General features: G+C 50.7%; 1 long non-coding RNA gene across 4 annotated transcripts; it reads right to left on the minus strand.

Moving 5' to 3' along the window:
- Positions 1-7,630: 7,630 nt before the first annotated feature.
- On the minus strand, positions 7,631-22,547 carry LOC147346246 (uncharacterized). Of its 4 annotated transcripts, XR_015153351.1 has the most exons (6): positions 22,359-22,547; positions 21,557-21,641; positions 21,283-21,450; positions 18,973-19,051; positions 15,746-15,905; positions 7,631-7,798 (listed from the first exon to the last, which is right to left on the minus strand). It is a non-coding gene; the product is annotated as an uncharacterized LOC147346246 (long non-coding RNA). The 4 variants fall into 4 exon arrangements; XR_015153352.1 differs by lacking the exon at positions 18,973-19,051; XR_015153354.1 differs by lacking the exons at positions 18,973-19,051; positions 21,283-21,450.
- Positions 22,548-22,569: the final 22 nt, after the last annotated feature.

Below are 22,569 nucleotides of genomic sequence, written 5' to 3' on the forward strand. Positions count from 1 at the left end.
GGCTGGTTTCAGCGCAGCTGAAACTGTGCTTCTGTGCTTTGGCTGCTGCGCTTCGGCGCCCACTGGTTTCACCCTTGCTCTCCTGCCCCTCTCCCCCTGCCCCGTGTCCCACCCTGCCATCAGCTCTTGCTCCCAGATGCCCTAGCTCCTCTCAGTTTCCCTATTGTCTGCCCACTCACTGCCTGTTGATGGAATGAATGAATGGGGACATTTACATCTGAACAGTCTTGGCGCAAGGCCTAGGCTCTCATACAAAGGTGCTTCATTAAGCCTTAAGTCAGAGTAAAGAAACACCAGGGAACAGGGTGGGTCAGGCCTGGCAGGTGACGGAGATCCTGTGGGACCTGGAGTGGGGAGCAGTGGCCTTCTGGAGGAGGGGGTATCACAGTGTCCAGGCACCTGTTTCCAGACCTAAGACCACCTGGTAGTTGAGGATGTGGCTTGTGCTGCTGAAGTTCTGACCTGCCTGGAATATCCCCTACGAAACGCTCCAGGCCAGTACAGCTAGTCTCACCGGGGACACTGTGAGCATAGGATCCATCTCAGTACTTCATATTATGTTATTTTATTTTCTCTCACCAGAACTTTGTAAGACAGGCCTTTTTATCCCCGTTTTACAGATGAAGAAACAGGCTCAGAAAATGTACTCTACCCACGAACACTCAGTTAGAAGGTGGTTGAGTCAGGATTTGAACCCAGGGTCCACCTCACTCCAGGGCCCTTCCTCTCGTTCTGTGCCTCCCTGCCCTTTTCATCAAGTATCGTGCTTCTGGGCTTCCCAGGTGGCACTAGTGGTAAAGAGCCTGCCTGCCAATGCAGGAGACATAAGAAATGTGGGTGCGATCTCTGAGTCGGAAAGATCCCCTGGAGAAGGGCATGGCAACCCACTCCAGTATCCTTGCCCGGAGAATCCCGTGGACAGAGGAGCGGGCTACAGTCCATAGGTCGCGAAGACTCAGGCACGACTGAAGCGACTTAGCAGGCGTGCAAGCACATGGTACTTCTACCCATGGCTCCTCCCCATGGAGTGCACTGTGAGGCGGCCGTGTGTGGACTCAGCGTCTGTGGTCACCCTCCAGATGAGCTCTGAAAGGGCTAGCCTGTGGACGTTGTCTCCACCACGGCAGGCACTGGGCCTGGGATCCTCCCAGTCTAAAGCCTAGAAGACGCCTGGGTGGAAGTTAGGAACCCCGTGTTGTTGTCTCGTCTTCGCCATCTGGCTCTGTGACCTTCCGTCTCTGCTGTCTGTTGAAATAACGCCCACAGGTGTGTAGGTACAGTCGCATAAACACACATACACACACGCGCAGTCTCTTCTTCTAGGTGATTTAGGATTGTCATTTCTTTAGTTGCACACACTGGGATCCACTCGGTGGCAAAGAAGTGGTCTTTGGCCCCAAAGGACCCCTCCGGAACCCAGAAGTCTCAGCCCTGAGTGCCTGCAGGTGGAGTGCCCCCAGAAAGTGCCAACGCCTGAGAGAAAGGTCATGTTTCTCAAGCCAATCCCGAATACCCCATCCTGAACTTGGACCTTCACCTCCTTCCTTCATTCATGGACAGTTTCCTGAGCATCTGCTACACCCAAGGCCACCGGCAGGCAGGGGTATAGTCAGAGTTCTGCTTCCGGAAGCTCGTGGGGAGGGTGTGAGCCACATCAGAGGAGTTTGGGGGGCGGAGGTGGGTAGCCAGATCACCCCTTTAAAGAGGTTTTTAAAGCTCAGCTCTGCAGGATCTGGGAAAACCACCTAACTCCACCAGGCTACAGTCTCCTCCTCTGTGAAACTCATACGAAGGTAAGCTTTACTCCTTTTTCTATTTAAATGGTTTTGAAAGAGGAAATGAGATAATGAACATAAAAGTATTTCGCACCAGACCTGGTGCCTAGTAAGTAAGTGGTCAGTACAAGTCGGTCATTAGTAGGTGGTCACAGCTTATGAGCAGGTCTTTGCCCAGCCTTGCCTCAGGGCCAGCAGAGGCTGGGACAGGGCTGGAAGGACCCTGGGGACTGTGAGGTGCCCTGAGTCAGGCCCACCCTCTGGGGTGTGCAGGGAAAGGCAGAGCCTGGGGATCAGGCCTGGCAGCCCCCACGCCCTGAAGCACATCTGGATGTTCGTGTCTCCCTGCTGGACTCCCAGGCTGGAGCCCCAGAGCTCCCTGGGGTCCTGTTGGGGGTGCCTCTTCCCTCGGGTCACTCCTGGACCTCACCTCGCCAGACCTGAGAGTGAGAGGCAGACACACACCCACACACAGCCGGCATCCTGTGGGGAGCTGGGCCCTGCGCTTGGCAGGTGTGTGCATCCTCGTCCATGGCATGAGGCAGATGCCAGCCTGGTCGTGGTGGAGAGTAAGAACACATTTCCAGACGGCGCTGCCAGTCCTCGCCGTGTTCCGGCTTGTTGACACGGTGATGGCATAATTACAGTTTCAATCGCAGATTAATAATAAGTCATTTTTGCAAACGAGGAGGCAGGTCTGCACTGGAAAGAGCCCCATAGGGCCTGTCGCCTCTGCTATCTGAGGCTGCTGGCCGCTGTTTGATGTTTTCTGCTGAGTTGAGACTTTTCTAAGGACGATCATAATGACAACAAGGTAATAATATCCCTGCCTGCCCGTTGGCCTCTGGATGGAAGGCCAAGATCATGGAATTTGCTTTGGAGGAGGCATCTGCTTGTGTGTGGTATGTGCGTGTGTGTGTATGTTTGTGTTGAGTCAAGACCTGGTGAATGCTCGTGGGCGGGTGCTGGTTTGTGTGTGTTGATGAGTCCGTGTCAGCACGTGTGTATGTATTTGGGAGTGTGTGTGTCCATGTGACCCCAGCAGTGCCCAGAGGGACCGGCCCACACACAGACAGTCTGAGGCCTCTCTCCCCTCGCTTGTCCACCTCCAGCAGGGCTGTGCTGGAGAACTGGGAGGGACAGAGGAGGTTCTGGACCCCCAAGGTGCCCCCTGGAGAGAGCTTGGGTGTGGCAGGGCCCGGGCCGGCCTGGCACCCTCTGGTGACCCCAGGTAGGGCTGAGAACCTGCCGGATGGCTCTGTTCCGAGAGGGGTTGGCGAGGAGCTAAGGATAACAACAATGACAATAACAACCACTTACGTGTGTTCCGAGCTTTCTTCTTTTCTATTCTTTTATCTTTGTGATCTCATTTGATCCTCACAATAACCCCGAAGGGAGGGAGGGCAAACATCATGACTCCCACTGGCCCCAGTGGAAATGGGCTCAAGAAGAAGGCAGGAAAAAAAAAAAGAAGAAGGCAGGCCCGCCCAGGTGACACGGAGGCAGGTGACAGGGCCTCAGATGGTCCTGTGCCCCGGGTTGGAACCCTGGCCCTCTGCGTGGACCTCACATGGGCCTCTTCCGGGCCCTCCGCCCTCTCCGGGGCAAGCCGGAGCCAAGGGGCAGGCCGAGCATTCAGAAAAGCCCTGCTCACATTTCCCAAGTTCTCTTTGGAGCCCAAAGGATGTGACGCCCCGGGGGGCGACTCTGTTGGCGGGGTCCCCCAGAGCCGGGCCATCCTGAGCCAGCCTCAGCTCAGCCTCAGCTCAGCCCCCGGGAGCCTGGCTCTGTGCCTGCTTCGTTTCCCACCAGCCCGGCAGTCACATCTGAACTCGGCCCCTCAGAGGACAGCGAGCTGGTGAGCTTGTTCCCCAAGGCCAGGCCAGGCCCAGGTAGTTTTAACAACCCTGTGGGTGTGGCCCCTGCCCAGGTGGCTGCCCGCCGGGTGCCCTGGGCAAGAGCGCAGCGCCCCAGAGGAGGTGAGAGGCTGAGATGGAGGCACTCACACAGCCTTGGCTTCCTGCTGCCCGGCCCTGCACAATCCCCAAGGGGCTCCTGCCTCTTCCTCAGGGCCCCTGAGTCTCCGTGTACCTCTGAAGGTTAGGTGTTTTTGCTCCACTAGCAAATGTCTGACTGCCATGGGGTTCAAAGTGATTGGAGGCATAGTCCAATTATGCTCAAGTGGAGGTTCGTCCTAGGGAGGCAGGTGGACGGTCCCGTTGCTCAGCTGGGAAGATGGGTGGAGCCTCACTTGGGCCAGGGCCCAGCCTGGACAGCCTCATGGGGCCTCTGTTCAGGGCCCTCCCCTGGGACGGGGGCAGGAGTGGGGAGGACCCAAGCCTAAGCCCTGCCTGAAGGGCCCACCCCTCGACCCCTGCCTGGGGAGACCTTTGGGGCTGGGACACAAGCAAGACTCCTGTCTCCCACGAGCAGACTTGGGGTTCCCCAGACCTCTGGCAGGAGGGGAAGGGGACGACAGAGGATGAGGTGGCTGGATGGCATCACCGACTCAATGGACATGAGTTTGAGTAAACTCCGGGAGTTGGTGATGGACAGGGAGGCCTGGCGTGCTGCAGACCATGGGGTTGCAAAGAGTTGGACACGACTGAGGGACTGAAATGAACTGAGACCTCTGCTCAGAACCCTTCAAGGACTCCGGAACAAAGAGCTACTGTGTCTCCACCCTGGTACTCAGCGCTCCTCACAAGCTGACTCCATGCGCCCCTCAGACCACACCATACTTCCAGAAAGTCACCTTCTCAGGGCCTCTGCTTGATCAGTTCCCAGCACCACCAGCATCACCCTGTCCATGGTCGGGGGCATTCTTCCTCCTCCTCTCCTTCCATGGGAAGCTTGGCCAGCTTTCAAACCACTGCTCCAATTCCTACTTCCTGCTGATGTACCCAGCCCTGTGTCTGGCTCGTAGGGACCTCAGTGAGCATTTCCCGAATGAACAGATGAGTGGGCGGCCAGAGAACCAGGGCCTGCCCAGCAGGCCCTCGCCTTAGCCGGTGGCTCTGTCCTCTGAACCCTTGGAGGGAAATGGAAAGTATCTGGGCTTTTCTCTGAGAGGACTTGGGCCCCAGAAGCCAGGTGGGACTGAGTCTCCTTTGCCCTGAGTCCCTGGAGGCCCCAGCACACCCCCAGGCACCCATGGGGAGCTCCAACCCACGTTCTGATGAACGGGCCTGATAGTGGGGTGAGGTGCTCAAGCCAATGGTGTTCTTTTTAAACTAATACACAGTCTCCAGACTCCCCTCGTAGTCCAGTGGCTAAGATGCCTCGCTCCCCTTGCAGGGGGCCTGGGATTAATCCCTAGTCGGGGAACTAGACCCCACACGCCTCAACCAAAGATTTCACATGCCACAATGATGATCGAGGATCCTGTGTGCTGCAACGAAGACCCAGCTTAGCCAAATACATAAATAAATATAAATAAAATATGTTTTTTCAAATAAATCACACACGCAGCCTCTCCCCCTCTTCACCCTAAGCCCTCCAGTCACTCAGGGTATTAGATATGCTCTTCTGTGCTTGGCTTCTGTGCTTTGTTTTACATTTTGTTTTCCCCCAGTGTTCCCTGCTTGTAATAATAACAGATAAGAATTATTGAGTGATTCCTCTGGGCCAGGCACTGTTGTAAGTGCACTGCATGTATTAAGTCATTTGAGTCCTATATAAGCCAGTAGTTCTCCGTGGGGGGGCCGGTTTTGCCCCCAGGGGACATTTGGCAATGACTAGAGAGACCTTGGGGTCGTGAAGAGTCGGATACGACTGAGCGACTTCACTTTCACTTTTCACTTTCCTGCATTGGAGAAGGAAATGGCAACCCACTCCAGTGTTCTTGCCTGGAGAATCCCAGGGACGGGGAGCCTGGTGGGCTGCCGTCTATGGGGTCGCACAGAGTCGGACACGACTGAGCGACTTAGCAGCAGCAGCAGAGACCTTTTTGGTTGTCAGGGTGGCGGCGTGGGGGGCGAGGGGGACAGCGGATGCCACTGGGACCCAGTGCATAGTGGGGTTACAGCACACATGGCACAGCCCCTCCCAGCACAGAGTCATCCTGCCCCAAATATCGACAGGGGCGAGGTTGAGAAACCTTGGTCTAGACCTTAGGGTCTAAGATGTTGTCTATGATTATCATCTTATTGTCTCACTGAGCAAGCAGAGGCTCAGAGAATTTAAGCAACTTTGCCAAGGTCACGGAGCTAGCCAGCAGGTTGCTTTAACCCAGGCAGTCTGGGGGCTCACTCTGGGGCATCTCCTGTCAGCCCTGTGGCCAGGATTCCCTTCCTTGTGGAGAGCCCTGTGTGCTCCGCTGACATCACCTGTCCGTCAGAGGGAGAAAGGGACCCGTCAGGGCCCAGCTGAGGGACCCAGAGTGATTAGCCACAGTCCATGCCTATGAGAACCCGGGACATCCTGCGTCAGGCCTGCTGTGGCCCACGCCGACCTCGCTTCTCTGAACTGGAGGTCACAGCCCCGTGCGTGAGGCCTGGCCGGCTTACGTGCAAATCTGTGTGGAGGGCAGAAAGGCGCTGGGGGCAGGGCCCATTCCTCCTCCTGCTCCCCCCGCTCCAGGCCCAAGGCCCTCGCACACACTTGGGCCTCACTCAGCCCTCTGTGGTCGACCTCCGACATGAGGGTGTCAGTGTGGACGTTCCGGCTCAGACTTAAGACGGGGATGACTGCGGAAGAGCCTTGAGGCCAGGGCCGCCAGGCCACCTCCAGGCGCCGTGGGGCCTGGCTGCAGAGGAAGCGGCCTTCGGAATGAGGAACCTGCCAGGGCCTTGCAGACAGCAGGGCAGGAGGAAGAGGCCCTGTGTGGAGGGAGGGAGAGGAGGCAGGCCCCTGCTTGGCCAGGCCTCCAGCTACTCCCCCACTTGTGAGACAGCTGGCCAGGGTGAGGGGCCCTGGCTGGAGCCACACGCGGGAAGGAGCCAGCTGGTGTGGTGAGAAATCTCCCCACTTGCTGGCCCATTGCTTCTGGGGTTGGGGAGACGGTGCGGAGGGAGGCACCCTTCCTTCTCCCCACCCCACCTGAAGGCCAGGACCTTCCACGATCCAAGCGTTCCCAAGAGATCCTGCCGCCCATCCTCTGCCTGCTAGTGAGGCATGGTGAGGGAAGGAGAGGAAGATGCCCCGAGGAGACACAGGACGAAACCAAAGACAGATCCTCTAGGGGATGTGAGAACTAGGGGAAGCCTCAAGACAGATGATGAAAACCTGCGGAGGAGGAAGCCCCGTCGGGGTGGGGGAGGGTGGGAGGGAGTGAGCTGCTTCCCAAGAAACCCCTGAGAGGCAGTGCGTACAGGCCTCCACTGCTCCCTCCCTCTGGCCGCTCCCAGGCCTCCCAAGGATGCCCATTTCCCGAGAGCAGTACTCTTGGCCTCCCTGGGGTCTTGCTCTGGCCTCACAGTTGCCCAGACTGAGCAGGTCTGCTCCCACTGTCCACGGTCACATCCTCCAGCTCCTTCCAGATACATCAACTCTTCTCAGAATTCAATAGCTCCCCTCCTGCGTCTGCAGGAGCCGTCTGTTGACATACTTAGAGAAAAGGGAAGATACAGGAAAGCAATAATAAGGGCCCGTTATTATACTTTAATATATTATCTTGTTCATCCTCATAATATGCTCATTGCTACATCCCCAGCATCTCTCACGGTGCTGAGCACAATAAGCATTTGTTTGAAAATCAATGAGCCGTCCAGAAGGGAAATGAAGAAAACAATTCCATTTACAAAAGCATCAAAAAGAGTGAAATACTTAGAAGTAAATTTAACCAAAGAAGCACAACAACTTATACCCTGAAAATTACAAAACTGTAAAAGAAATGAAAGAAGATCTAGATAATTGGAAAAACGTTTATGGATCAGGAGACTCCACAATATTAAGATGGCACTACTCCGCAAAGTGATCTACACGGATGCAGTGCAGTTCCAGCTGACATCTTTGTAGAAACTGGAAAGCTGATTCTAAAATTCAAATGGAATTGCAAGAGACCCAGAACAGCCAAGATAATCCTGAAAAAGAAGAACAAAATAGCAGGACTCACATTTCCTGATTTATAAACTTACTACAAGACAGTGTGGTACTGGCACAAGGATAAACATATAAATCAATGGAACAGAATTGAGAATCCATAAATAAACTCAGACATCTATAGTCAGCTGATTTTCAACAAGGTTGTCAAGACCATCCAATGGGAGGAAAACAGTTTTTTCAACTGGATTTCTGCATGGCAAAGAGTAACGCTGGATCCTGACTTCATACCGTATATAAAAACAAACACAAAATAAGTCAAAGACCTAATACAAGAGTCAAAACTATGAAACTCTTAGGAGAAACTAGGGGTGAGCCTTCATGACCTTGAATCTGGCAAAGGATTCTTATGTGTGACACCAGAGGTATGAGTAATAAAAGGAAAAATAGATACGTTGGACTTCAAGAGAATAAAGAACCTTTTGTGCCTCAAAGGACACCACCGAGAAAGTGAGGAGACAGCTGACAGCATCCGAGAAAACGTTTGCAAAACATGTAGCTGATAAGAGACTTGCATCCAGAATATACAAATAACCCTTACAACTCAACAGTAAGAGCACAAATAATCTGATTTCAAAATAGCAAAGGAAATGAATGGACATTTCTCCAAGACACACAAATGGCTAATAAGCACATGGAAAGATATTTGACATCATTAGTCATCAGAGAAATGTAGATCAAAACCACAATGAGATACCACTTCATACCCACTAGGATGTCTAGACTCACAAGGTCTAATAATAGCAAAAACTGGCAAGAATGTGCAGAAATCAGAACCCTTCGTTCGTTGCTGGGGGGAACCTTACATGGTGCAGCCACTTTGTAAGTTAATCTGACGACTCTTCAAAATACTGAACACAGAGTTGCTATACGTCCTGGCCATTGCACACTACGGGTGTACACAGGCCTAGCTTGTGTTATCACACTCTGCCTCACTGGGCTTCACAGACACTGCATTTTTTATAAGTCAAAGTTTTTTGGCAACCCTGCATCGAGCACGTCTATCAGTACTGTTTTTCCAATCTTTGCTCATTTTGTCTTCCCTGTGTCACATTTTGGTAATTCTCAAAATATTTTGAACTTTTTCAACATTTTTGTATTTGTTACAGTGATCTGTGATCAATGATCAGAGATTACGACTCATTGAAGGCTCAGGTGATGGTTAGCCTTTTTTTAATCGATAAAGTGTTTTTTAATTAAGGTATGCACTTTGTTTTTAGACATGATGCTATTAAACAATTAATAGACACATCATAACATAAAATATTTTTAATAGCAATTGTGATTTTTTTTTTCTGCCCTGGGTCTTCATTGCTGTGAGTGGGAATTCTCGAGTTGCAACAAGCAGAGGCTTCTCATTGGAGGGGGTACTCTTGTTGCAGAAAATAGGCTCCAGGCACGTGTGTTTCAGTAGCTGTGGCCCGTAGGGTGTAGAGGGTGGGCTCAGAAGTTGTGGTACCGGGGCTTAGTTGCTCCGCAGTTTGGGAGATCTTCCTGGACAAAGGATCGAACCTCTGTTCCCTGCATTGGCAGGTAGATTCTTATCTACTGTGTCACCAGAGAAGTCAAAACATAAGTTTTGTATGTGCTGGGAAACCAAAAAATTGTGTGATTTGCTTTATTTTGATATTCATTTTAATGATCTGGAACTGAGCCCTCAATATCTTCAAGATAAGTCTATACCCAAGAGTAATGAATATATACCGTCACACAGAAATATCTACATGCATGTTTATAGCAGCATTATTCACAAGCAGGAAAAGGTGTGGTGTATGAACTATATATATTTCAAGAAAACTACTAAGAAAAAAACATTTTCAGAAAATTGAAACTAAATATACACCATGGATTAGAAAATTGGTCAATATTAAAGATTTCAGACTTTGATAACTGAAAAAAAAAATTTGATGAACAACTCTGTAAAGTAGGCACTATCATTATTCCCACTTCACAGATTCAGAAGGTGAGGCCTGGAGACATCAAGTTACTTGCCAAGGACCTCACAGCAGTTTAACAGCCACAGCCTTTACCTCGTCCTTGTTTCTCCTGGCACCCTGGTCTTTGCCTTTGCAGCACTTGTCACAATTTCTAATGTTATATTTTTTGTTCTACAAGACAATAAACTCCTTGAGGCCAGAGACAGGTTTCTTTTGATCATCACTTCTCCATCTACTTAAACAAATACTTATGGAGCCTATTTACCTAAGCCATAAGAGTCAGTGAAAATATTTACTACAGGTCTTGGCTCATTGTGGGTGTTCAATAGATATTTGTAGTTTGAATGGAAGAATGGATGGATGGATGAATAGATCAATGGATAGATGGGTGGGTGGATGGGTGGACGGGTAGATGGGTGTGTGTGTGAGTAAATGGATGGATGGATGAATAGATGAATAGACGGATGGATGGATAGACGGATGGATGAATAGATGGATGGCGTGGTGGATGAATGTCTAGATGGGTGGACAGGTTGGTTCTGGACAAAGGAGCTGACTGGTCCTGCTCAGGACCACTAGTACCTGGCTCATCCTCCTCACCTAGCAATCCTTCTCTTCCTACCACCCCCCGCACCATGCCGTCTTCAGACCCATCACATCCAGAGATGTGATCTCTCTTCCTCCATCAAGGTTATGCAAAATTTCCCCATTTCTCATGGCCTTGTCAGGCTCTACTTCCTCCAGGAAGTCTTCCTAGCCTGACCCTTTCCTACACTCTGTCTAATGTACAATATTTGACGGACTGGTCATCCCTGATCATTCCCTGATGTCCCTGTCCTGAGATGCAGACCTGGGACTCAGGAAGGGTAAAGGTCTTGGCTTATTCCTCCTCCGCCGTCCCAGGGTCTGGTCAATGGCAGGCCCTGGATGAAGCCTCCACATTGGCCATACAGGTAGGAGTTAGCGTCTCCCTTGGCAGAGAAGGAGAATCCAGACGCTGGAGGGAGAAGGGCCCTCAGCAGCACCAGCTCCAGAGGGACAGCCAGGCCCAACCTTGGGGGTGAGGGGGGGCCCAAAGCCTGACCCCTGGGCCAGGCTGGGGCTGGGCTTGCTGGGGGACACAAGCAGGCTGGCCACAGCAGGGGCCAGGCGTGGGCGCCTCCCTCCCCGCCCAAGCCCGAGCCAACCGGCCCCCAGGCAGGCCGGAGGCCTTGTTTGCCTTGGCCCTGGGCCAGGGCCGCCCCGCCAGTGAGTAATGCGTGAGGACTGCCTGGCTCCAGTTCAAGGGAAACGGGGCTGGAGACGGGCCTCCTCAGCCTTCGCAAGGCTAGGTTCTGGGGGCGGCTTCCCAGAAAGTGCCTGCGGAGGCTGCCTCGGGGCCACTGCTGAGGCTGCCACTCACCCCTCCCTCCTCCCCCTCCACCTCCACAAAGACCCAGGAGAGGCCGGGCTGGAGTTCCCAGGAAAAGATCCTTGAGCGTCACCATGGACCCCCGCCACACACCCACACTCCTAATGGAGCCAGCCTGTCCCTGGTGCTGTCAACTCACACTTCTTGAGTGCCTACTATGTGTATGGCAGGGGTTTGCTATCAGGGAGCTCACAGGAGTTCAGGGGCTGAGGCAGGAGGTGGGGTGGGGATGATGAGGTCCCAGAGGTTCCGGGTGCTCGTTCTGGAAGCACCAGTCCTAGAGGGGACATCTCAGTTATCTGTCCCCCTCCCAGGCTTCCCGGGCAGGACATGGACACTGAGGCTCAGAGAACAGGCGTGACTGACCCAAGCCACACACGGCGTTACCTGCAGCCAGATAAGAACCCAGGCCTCCTGACTTGGGGAGGCCAGCCCCCGGCTGCTCTGAAGGGTGGCCCAGGCTCTAAAGCTGCGTGGCTCTCATGATGAAGGGACATTGCCTAGGACATTCTATTTAGAGCCTGGGTCCTCCTGGAGTGTCCCTAAGGGCTTCTGTAACCTTACCACCCTGCCCGTGCTGAGTGGCCTCTGCTTGCTCAGGGATCTGAGTGACCACCCAGGTCGGGAACATGCCATGGCCATGGTCACTGTCAGGAGGGGCAGAGACGCCCAGGTCTCCTGTCCCAGTGGGATGGCTTGGGAGCCAACCATGCCCTATGCCCTTCCTGTAGCTGCAACCTACAAAAGATTGTTCTAGCTGTGTGTGCTCATGCTCAGTCGAGTCAGACTCTTTGAGAGCCCATGGCTGTCAGCTACCCACCAGGCTCCTCTGTCCATGGAATTTTCCAGGCAAGAATACTGGAGTGGGTTGCCATTTCCTCCTCCAGGGGATCTTCCCATCCCAGGGATCGAACCCGCTGTCTCTTGAAGCTCCTGAATTGGCAGGTGGATTATTTAGCACTGCAGCACCTGGGAAGCCAGTCTAGCTGAGTTAAGCACAAAAGGGAAGTTCTGACAGGACCCTGGGTAGGTCGTAGAATCGACAGTGGGCTGGAGAACTCCACTGTGGGGAAGGCTGACAAATCCACACCCCAGAGCTGCTTCTTGAGAACCCAAGGGCCCCCCGGAACCCTAGATGACTCTCTTCTCCCCGCTGACGTCTGAACTGGACTCCAAACACTGGACTGTGCTATTGGCCCCACAGAGGCGGCTGTTCCCCAGAAACAGGATGTAGCCACTGCCCATCCCTAGAGTCATTCCCCTTCCCCCATCCTGACTCCAAGACCAGAGCAGGGGCATCTGATTGGCCGATCCCAGGTCACATGCCTATACTTGGCCGCTAGGGAAGCTGAGGAAGCAAGTGTCTTGCTCTTTAATCGCTCGACAGCCTCAGGGGAAGAGAATTTCCCAAGCCAGGTAAAGAGCCCAGGGGACCTATGGGCAAATCAGTAACAGATGCCCTCTCACTCATCTTCCCCCATCTCCGCCAAGTCACTGCTCACCCCACGCCCTGCCCAGACTGTCAAAAGCGCACGCAGCACAGAGGGATGTTGCTGAAGGACTTAGAGCCTGTGTATAATTGTATTGTGTATGGAAAATTCTCAGTAGAGGGCATGGCGCACAGTCGGTGTGGAGCACAGCCGGGTTCTTCTCCCCAGGGAGCGTGCAGATGCAGGAGCTGAGGGAAGGTGACCTGGGACTCAGCTAGTTGGTGTCAGGATCTGGCCCAAGGCAGACAAGAACTGGGATTACAAAAAAGCATCATATAAACTGCTGCAGAATCTGCTTCATGCCAACAGGACAGACTGGGAGGCTTATTGGAGGAGTAGATACTTGAGCCAGACATTGAAAGAAGAGAGTTCATCAGCTAGAGAAAGGGGGAAAGGCATTCAGGCCAAGAGTCTGTGCAACAGCATAGAGATGTGACAGTGTCGGCTTTTACACACAAAACCACTCAGATCTGGGTTTGCAGAGTGCCCTCTGCCATACCCAGGAGGATCGGTCAGCAGGGGGACAAGTGTGGGTACAGGGACGATGGCTCGGAGGCCAGGAGTGCCTAAGCTGAGGGAGTGGCAGAGAAAGGAAAACTAATTGAGGTCCAGAAACTCCCAGGGAATTCCCTGGAGGTCCAATAAGATAGGATTCTGCACTTTCACTGATGAGGGGTGGGTTCGATCTCTGATCAGGGAATGAAGATCCCAAAAGCCATATGGTATGGCCAAAAACAAACAAACAAAACCCAGAAACTAGCAGTCCAGGGCAAGAGAAAAACAGATGGGGAGGAACAGAGGGGAAGGAGGTGACTCTGCTTTCTGGGGGTGGATCTGAGGACTAAACTCCACTTTCAGGGGCCCTTTGTAGGATGCACTTGAGACAACAGAGAGAAGGCTGAGGTTGTCAGGGAGCCCTTCCCTGTCCTTCTGCCATATAGTACTCAGGCAGGAGGAGAAGGAGAAGAGGGAAGGAAGTGGGGGGGAGTTGGGGAGGAAGGGAAGGAAGGAAAGAAAGAAAGCATGGTACAGTTTTCAAAGATAACTGGCACCCAAATGAGGGACTCAATCAAGGGAGGTGCCCTCATGGGATCCGGGAACAAGAGACTCAAGCCAACACAGAGGTGGACAGATGATTCGGGATGACTGCTATGCATCCATCAGGTCCATAAGGCAACCTGTCCAGACAGAGCAGAAGGATGGAGACTTGAGGGGAAAAAACATTGTGCTGGCAAATTGTCTGACACGTTTGACCTTGAGGAAAAGTCTTGAAGGGCTCGAAGTACACTAAGAAGTGCCTGAAGAGTGTGGAAAGCAACGGCAAGAACCACAGTGAAGTCTAAACCAATGAAAAGAATCTAGGCAAAGCCTAACTCCAAGAATACCAGAGGGGTGTAAGGAAAGAAAGGCAACCATAGTGCCCTCCATCCATCGCCGTGAACAAGATGGGCATAGCTCCAACAGCGTAAGTATTGACTACTGATGAGAAGACAAGTAGTCAAGACAGTCATCTCTACCGAGAAAGTTAGTAGAAAGTTAACAAATAATATTCGAAATTAATGCATCAAGAAATATCATAATATTATTTAGATGTGGTTATAAAATCATAGTGGTAATGTAATTTACCCCTGAAAAGTAGCACTGAAGATGCTGTAAAGAGCTTTAACATTTTTCTTAACATACTTTTGTAGCTTTTGAATATTTGATAATGAATATAGATTATTTTTACATTTTAAATGAATAAAATACTTTTATATACTAAAATAAAAAAGAGATATGGTGATAAATAACAAAAGAAACAGCTGGAAGAGTTGAAAGGGCTATTTCTGGGAAACTCACAGGAAGAAAGAAAGGATGAGGGACTGCTATATTTCATTGTAAAACTTTCAATTATCTTTGACTTTAAAAATTTTGTGCATAAACTTGAAAAAAAGTTTTTAATTCCTTAAAAAATAAGTGGTCACAAAGAATAACAAACCAAAGGAAAAACAGGCCAAAGATACAATTAAGCAATTCACAAAAGAAATGCAAAATATACGGAAAAAAATTGATACACACACCACCTCACCCTCTAATGGTGAAAAAAGACATTAGAAATAGCTGTGCATTCATGGACCTGGAACATGATCTCATTAATTATCAAGTGTGTGAAGGAGGGTACAGTTTACAAAACAATATGTTATTTTATAACAATTTAACTTTTCTTTGAGTACCTACTCTATGGTAGTCACATGTGAATGTATTCTGTAAAAAGTCGTGTGCTCAGATGTCAACAGGTTCAATGTAATGGTGGAACCAAAGATAATTTTTAAAGCTCTTTTTTCTTTTTGTTAATTTAGTCTGAATTTTAGTGAACCTAACTTGCCAAGTTTTGCTGAGCAGCAAAACAAATGAAATTTTATTTACACATTTACCTATTTGGAGCACCTTAAAATATGACATAGAACAATGAACACTGGTTTGAATAAGCAGGCGATTGATTACTAACCTGCTGAGACAATGCAGAGAATGTACCACACCAATTTGTATATTTCAGGATCCAACAGAGCCTGGCACCACGCAGGCCCCCAAATGAACCACTAGGGAGTCCAAATTAGGCAGAGCTTGGGGGAATATTGTAGTCAGGGGCCTAACTGCACATATGTGAGCCTCTCACATGTACATGGGGTACACATAACTCTACACTGAAAGGATTAAAAGGGGGCCTTTCCTGGTGGTTCAGGGGTTAAGACGCCGTGCTTCCTCTGCAGAGGGCATGAGTTTGACCCCTGGTCAGGGAACTAAGACTTCACATGCCACGTGGCATGGGAAAAAAAAAAAGGAGGGGATTGAAAGGAGAGATGTATATAAAGCACTTGGCACTTTTTAAGTGCTCAAGAAGCATTAGCTACTATTTGTAATGATAACAGTAATAGAAGTAGTTACCTTGTTGTGATGATACCTTGGACCCCAGAAATTCCAGCACTCAGGACGCTGCCAAGCCACAAGGCTCTTTGTCAGACCCCACAACAGTCACGAGGACAGTAACCCCTTTTCCTCCTCCCACAGCTCTCCCTCCTCCGCTTCCTCCTCCCCCTGCTACCCACTGACCTTCGGAGCAAGCCTGGGGGGTGGTGCGGCCTGAGTGCTCTCCCAAGGCTGGCCACTGGGTCCCACCAGGGCTTCCAGAACCTGAAGGTCGACTTTTCCTCTCTCTGCCCCACAGGACCGATGGCAATATGCCACACCTGCTGTGTGCGCTCCGAAGGTTCTGGAAGAGAGAGAGAAAGGGGCAAACCTAGGGGAAACAGGACTGATTTCAGGGGAAGGGACTGAATGCCATTGAGCCTCTCTTTAGAAAATAGACTCTAACTGAAGTATGACACATACAGAAAAGTACACAGATCTTCAGTGTAAGCGCACAGCTCAGTGAATTCTGACAAATGGAACATCCCATGTAAATAGCCAGTAGACTAAGATTAAGAAACAGCACTTTAGCCCCCGGAAGTTCCTCTTGTGCCCCTTCCTGACGTCTAAAGCCATAGACTCATTTGGCCTGACATTGAGCTTTATGCAAATGGAATCCTGCCGTATGGGTTTTGTGTGTCTGGCTTCTTAGCTGAGCACCACACCTGTGAGATTTGCTCTTGTGTGCAGTTATGGTTCTTTCCTTTCCATTGGCATATGACGTCCACTGTATAAATAAATCACGTTTTTAAAAACTCACTCTATTTTTGATGGACTTTTGAATTGCGGCTATTTGAATAGTGCTGCTGGGAATGTTCTTGCCCAGGCCTTTTGGTGAATGTGTGTATGCATTTCTGATGCGGGTACGATTAGCTTTAGTAGACAGTGGCAAGCAGTTTTCCAAAAATGGTTAAACCAATTGTTTGTTATCCCCACCATCCTCAGAAGAGAGTTCCAGTTGCTCCATACCTTCACTCCGGTTCTGTGTCAAGTGGTACTCACCTTTTAAATGAATATTAGCATCCTCTAAGTTCAGCTCCTATACTAGTCAAGCAAGAAATATCTGACGCATCATTAAGTGACAGAAGCAGCTTGCAGGCCAATATGCAAAACTTGACTCCATTCATGAAAATTGTCCATGTGCATATGTAGAAGCAGAGGCCAACTTCAGAAGGAGATGAATCAAAGCCTCCTGTAACAGTCATCATTTCTGGGGAGTGGCATTGAAAGGCATAATTTTAAATGATAAGACTGGGTATCATTTTTACTTTTGATCTTGCATTTTTCAGTATTTTTAAAATTTAGGGAGAAAAATCTGTTTTAGAAAATAAAATTCTCCATCCCCCATGCTCCATGGCCACAACACACCATTCCATTACCTAAGGCTGGCAGCCTGACTCTGTTTTTCTTGTTATTCCCAGCATTCTCTCCTGCTCTGGAATTACGCTGAGCAAGGCCTCTGGGACAAGTCTCCTGGGCACTGTAATTTCCCAGGCTGCAGTGTGTCATTAGAAGATCTGGTGCTGATGACATGGGGCCTTGACGCAGCAAAGATTCCAGACCCTGATGGGATGGGACAGCCTGACTACATAGCAGGTCTCCTGGGAGAGATACCCCTGGAGTCTCCAGTTGCAGAACCTTGGCCTCAGGATGTATCTTAACCTCAAGGAAAGAAACCAGAAAAACTGCTCTTTCAAAGTTGCAGCCTCCCATGGGGGCTCAGGACTCAGAACAAGAACTGTGGAGTTAAGCAGACAGGGATTCCTGCCCTATTCCTCCCTGGTTCTCCATTTCCTCACCTGTAAAATGGGCTAATGACAACCTTAGAGACAACACCAAGCGCTCTGCTCAGAGTGCCTGGTACAAAAACTCTATATACAGGCTGCTGTTATTATTATGATTGTGGTGGCAGCTGTTACCATTACCGAAGAGGCAGAGTTTTTATTTATTTATGACTGCACTGGGTCTTCGTTGCTGCTTGTAGGTTTTTCTAGTTGTGGTCCTTGGGCTTCTCATTACGGTGGCTTTTCTTGTTGCAGAGCACAGGCTCCAGGGCATGAGGGCTTCAGTAGTTGGGGTGCCTGGGCTGAGTTGCCCTGTGGCATGTGGAATCTTCCCAGACTCCTGACAAAACAGTTGCATTGCCTGCCTGCAGTGGCAGGCAAGTTCTTAACCACTGGACCGCCAGGGAAGTCCCCAAGAGGCAAAAGTTTTGCATATACCTTTTTGGGAAAAAATATAAGAATGTACTCTTTCTTTTCACAAATATTATGACGCAAGTACAGTACAAACCTACTTTTCTTGGGGGAAAACTGAATTCATCTGAAACTCGAATGTATTTCATTTGGAAAGTTGACTAATCATTCCACACTGATTCATCCAAGGAACATTTGTGAAGTGCCTACTATGTCCAAGGTACTGTACTGGACACTGGGGATGTGGCAGGACAGAGCTTACAGTCTGCCAAGGGAGTCAGACAACAACCAAACTAACAGATAGATAACAAAATGTTAAATATGTAAATGAAAAGTGAAATTGAAAGCGTTAGTCACTCGGTCATGTCCAATTCTTTGGGACCCCATGGACTGTAGCTTTCTAGGCTCCTCTGTCCATGGGATTCTCCAGGCAAGAATACTGGAGTGGGTAGTCATTTCCTTCTCCAGGGGATCTTCCTGACCCAGGGATCAAACCCGTGTCTCCTGCATTGCAGGCAGATCTTTTACCATCTGGGCTACCAAGGAAGCCCCAGACATGTAATTCACACAGCACAGATAATGCAGACTAGGGCTGAGGAACTGTGTGCTGGGAATGCTCTCTGATGCATTCAGCTGAGCTCTGGAAATTTCTGTCTTCTTGGCTGAGTGAGGGAGCCCAGGAGGCTCTGGCCTTGGCAGGATCTACACTGACAGTGGCCTGAGCTAGAACTGTTTCTTGCTCCTGTGGAGATGAGTGGTTTGAGGAGGAGGGTGGGGAGGGGCTTCCAGCTGGTTTTAGGAGGTTAAGCGTGAGCAAGGGGGAATTTCCATGCAGCGTTGGAGAGCCTGGGGAGACTGTGCCCTTGGAGGGCAACCAGCAATCCCTCCAGGGACACGAGTGGGGAAAGCCCCTCAGTTCATATCAATCATAGCAATTACTAAGCACCTACTATGCACCCAAAGCTGGGCTTGGGGTGATAAAAGATGTGATTCAAGTAAGAATGTAAGCTGCTGCCTGACCTCAAGGAACTCCAGTGCTGTTAGAGATACAGGACGAATCTCCACGAAAAGAGGAAAGCAAGACAGGTTGGGTGCAGTGTCTGCGTGGGTGGAATGGGCCATGGGTTCATTTGGATGGCAAGCCGCTCAATCTCAGTCAGAGACACAAAAAAGTACCTTCACACAGCCTGTTGCAGGCGCAGCAGCTTCCAGGCCAGTGATTCAGGGATCCAGTGATTTCATCTCATGCCTCCCTCTTCCAGGTGACAGAGGGAGAGAGAGAGAGAGAGAGACGCTGGATCACCACTCACTAGTTCTTCAGGGCTTTAGCCCAGAGTGGGCACGGGGTACCTCCCCTTGAGGCTCATTGGCCAGAACTAGTCACAGGGCCACAGACAAACTGCAAGGGAGGCTGGGAAATGGGGGCCACAGGGGTACGGAGAAAATGTCTGAAGATGGAATGTCTCTGCCACAGCCACTTATTGATACCAGGACCACGAAGGCTGATGGAGTGAAAGGAGTTTTAAAGGGGTATTGCACAGAGCAGGCAAGTGCCATGTTCGGGGGGTGGGGAAAAGCCCTGGGAGAGACTTCAGGAGGACTGCCAGGTGTGTTCTTGCTACTTCTTGGCTGGGTGTCTCAAGTCCAACCTCTGTTCCTTCTTCCAGAAGGTCCCATCTGGACTCTCTTAAGAGAATGTGTGTGAAAGGGATCTCTGCACTGTTGAGAACAAATGTAATATCCCTGTCTACAGATCAGCCGTATTTTCTTTTAGTTCAGTGCAGCCCTAAGAGATACATTCTGTTTCTACCTCCAGGGTCTTTGTGTCCCACCTGTAAATCCAGGGCATAAATTCCATCTTATCCTTCTCCACTGAAGTGCCCACGCAGGCCTGGACCCATGCTAAAAGCAACACTGGGAACAAAGACACATCCTCCCAGTGTCTTGTCGTTTGCATTGTTCTACATAACACACTCGGGCTTGTCTTAAGACAATCACATTCTTTCTCCCCCCAAGCTCCTTAAAAAGGCAGCTCCTACTGAAAATAATATTTTTAAAAGGATGTGTATATGTGTATGACTTAATCACTTTGCTGTACAGCAGAAATGAACACAATATTATAAATCAACTGTGTGTGTGTGTGTGTGTGTGAAAGTCGCTCACTCAGTCATGTCCAACTCTTTGCAATACTTCAACTTAATTCTTTTTTTTTTAAAGGCAGCTCCAGACAAGTGCCCAGGTTTATTTATCAACTTCGTCTGGCTGGCCTGGGGCGGGCATGCGTGTCTATGGGATGACCTCGGAGCCTGGGACTGAGATTCTTCCACTCTCAAATCCCGAGGAAGTCTCCTCACACAGTCTCCCTAGAAAGAGGCCCGCAGCTCTTACCTCTGAGGCTCCAAAGGGCACTAGACAAACCCCAGAGTGAGCCCAATCTGGTACCCGGGACATGCGCCCTCTGCCTCCCCTCGTCCCTAGCCATGAGTCGTTCCTGAATCAAAGCGCTTATGCTGGTCTGAACTCACGAGGGCCTCCTCCAGCGGCTACTTCACATTCACTGGATTAATTGCAGCTGGGGGGGAGGGGAGGGAATCCATTTTTAGAAAATCATTACTTTCAGAAAGAGAGAGGGGGGCGCTTCTGGTTGGGAAAATTGCTGAGTTGGCAACTCAAGCCTGCTGCTCCAGCTCCAGGAAACCCAGGGCCATGCGGGCTGCTCAGCTCAATGGGCGCTGCCCGGGGCCCACGCCCCCTTCTCTGGAGCGTGGGGCACCCCAGGCCCCCTCCCTGGGCTCCTACCGGCCCTCACTGCCTGCTCTGACCTGGACTTGGCAGTTCACTGGCACCCTGAGGAGCAGGGAATGGCCTCAGTATTGATCACCCCCGCTGCCTTTTCTCAGCCCTCTGGTTGCACAGCCCCTGCCTGTAGCTCCTAGGGAAAAAGAAGGTTGAGGACTCCTAACTGCCACTGCTTTGAATTGAGCATCCAGTAGATTAAATGATATGAAATTGCCATTTTGGGGAGGTCTAAACCATCAGATAGTAGCAACCCCACCTGGTTCAGCATAACCACCCGATGGCTGGCTCTTCAATGCATTTCCTTACTAATTCCCCACCGCCCCCCCAGTCCCATGAGGCAGGTATAATGCCCATTTGATGTTTCAGAAACTGGGGTTCAGAGAGATTAAGTGACTTACCCAAGTGAGAACCCCCGCCACGGTCTCTCTGACTCCAACACCCAGGACCCTGAGTCACATCCCATGAGTCAGACCCCACACCCACCTGCCCCGGCACTCGTGCGGTCACTGTCTAGAGCCGTGCTTCCAGGGCAGCTGCTCTGACAACACGCAGGCGGAGAGAAAGATCCTCTGGAGGCTGAGGGTGGGGCCTCACCATCAGGAAGTCTGCTTGCTGTGAGCCTGGGTGAAGTTCCATCCTTCCCTGCCCCCAGACTGTATATGTGGGTGTCCTGGGCAAGTCACTCACCTGTGGGAGGGCCGCCTCTTCCAGAGCTTGGCCAACGTCTGCTTCTGGGTTGCCACAGTGGGGCCCTGGCAGGGCATGCACTGGGAAGACCCTTGGTGAACACTGATCTGTACCGGTACAGAACTCAGGTGCTCAGCAATCAGATCAGCCTGGTCCTTTCAACTGGACCTCGTTTTAGAAAAAAAATATCAGCCCTATTCCATCACTCTTGACCCAAGCCTGCCCATGGAGATGAGACAGCATAGAAGTGATGAAAGCTGACACCATCACTTACCACCTGGGGGACCTGGGCAGTTCTCTAACCTCCATTTCTTCATGTCGAACAGGGCTTCATGATAATGTAGCTCCTTTTAGGATGACTGTAAGAATTATAAGGGACGATACCAATGTAAAATGCCTGGGACACTACTTAACGCATAATCAGAACACAGTCAGTGCTGGGTATTATTATTTCCATTCCAAGCTGAGCCCACAATTCTGCCTCTCCCTCCCTCGTTGGGACAAGCCCTGTCTGAACACCGTACCAGAAATTTTTAGGGCACTGGATCCTAAAAGGGGCCCTAACTGAGATCCCAGAGTGACAAAAACTTACTGTTTAATAGGGAAGAGAGGCTCCTATACCACTGATGTCTCTTTAGAGCAGAAATTTTTAAGGGAGAGGTTTCCTGAAGGAGGTTTAGTCTGAGTTGCATCTTGAAGGATAAGAAGTCAATTGAAGAATGAACTGGAAAGCTCTTGCTTAGAAACACGCAAGTAAGGTGTATTTGAGGAACTGCAAGTTACCCTGCATGCGGGTACCAAGACCGAGGGTGTGTGTGTGTGTTGAGGGGTTAAAGCACGAGATTGGTGGGGCAGACGCTGAAGGGGAACCTGGAGCAGAGGAAGAAAGGCCAAGGAGACTCTAGACAGCCCTGAACTAAATCGTGCTAGTGGGGACAGAGCAAGGGAACATACGTGAGAAAGGTTTGCATCTTCTAACCATGGATGGACTGAGGCAGGGAGGACAGGATCTGGTTTGTTTCTTCATGATGGGAGTGGGCAGCTGAGGCCTCGCAGGTTGGGGGAGATGAAGGTACCTGAGTGGTGTTGCCACCTCGGGACAGGATGTGGCCTGAGAAGAGAGCAGAGGGCAGACCTGTGATGCACCCCAAATCTGACTGGTGGGCTGAGAAAGGAAGGAGAATCAGGCGGCAGGAAAACGTTCCTTCTAGGGAGCGTCTGGTCTGGTCCTTCCCTCCACGAATCTGAACTCCATCTGGGCTGGAGGTCCTAGCTCCTCGCTCAACA

This window comes from Bos grunniens, chromosome 24 (genome assembly GCF_055505025.1).
Source record: "Bos grunniens cultivar Pamir isolate PY7600 chromosome 24, Bosgru_T2T1.0, whole genome shotgun sequence".
NCBI classification, from domain to species: domain Eukaryota; kingdom Metazoa; phylum Chordata; class Mammalia; order Artiodactyla; family Bovidae; genus Bos; species Bos grunniens.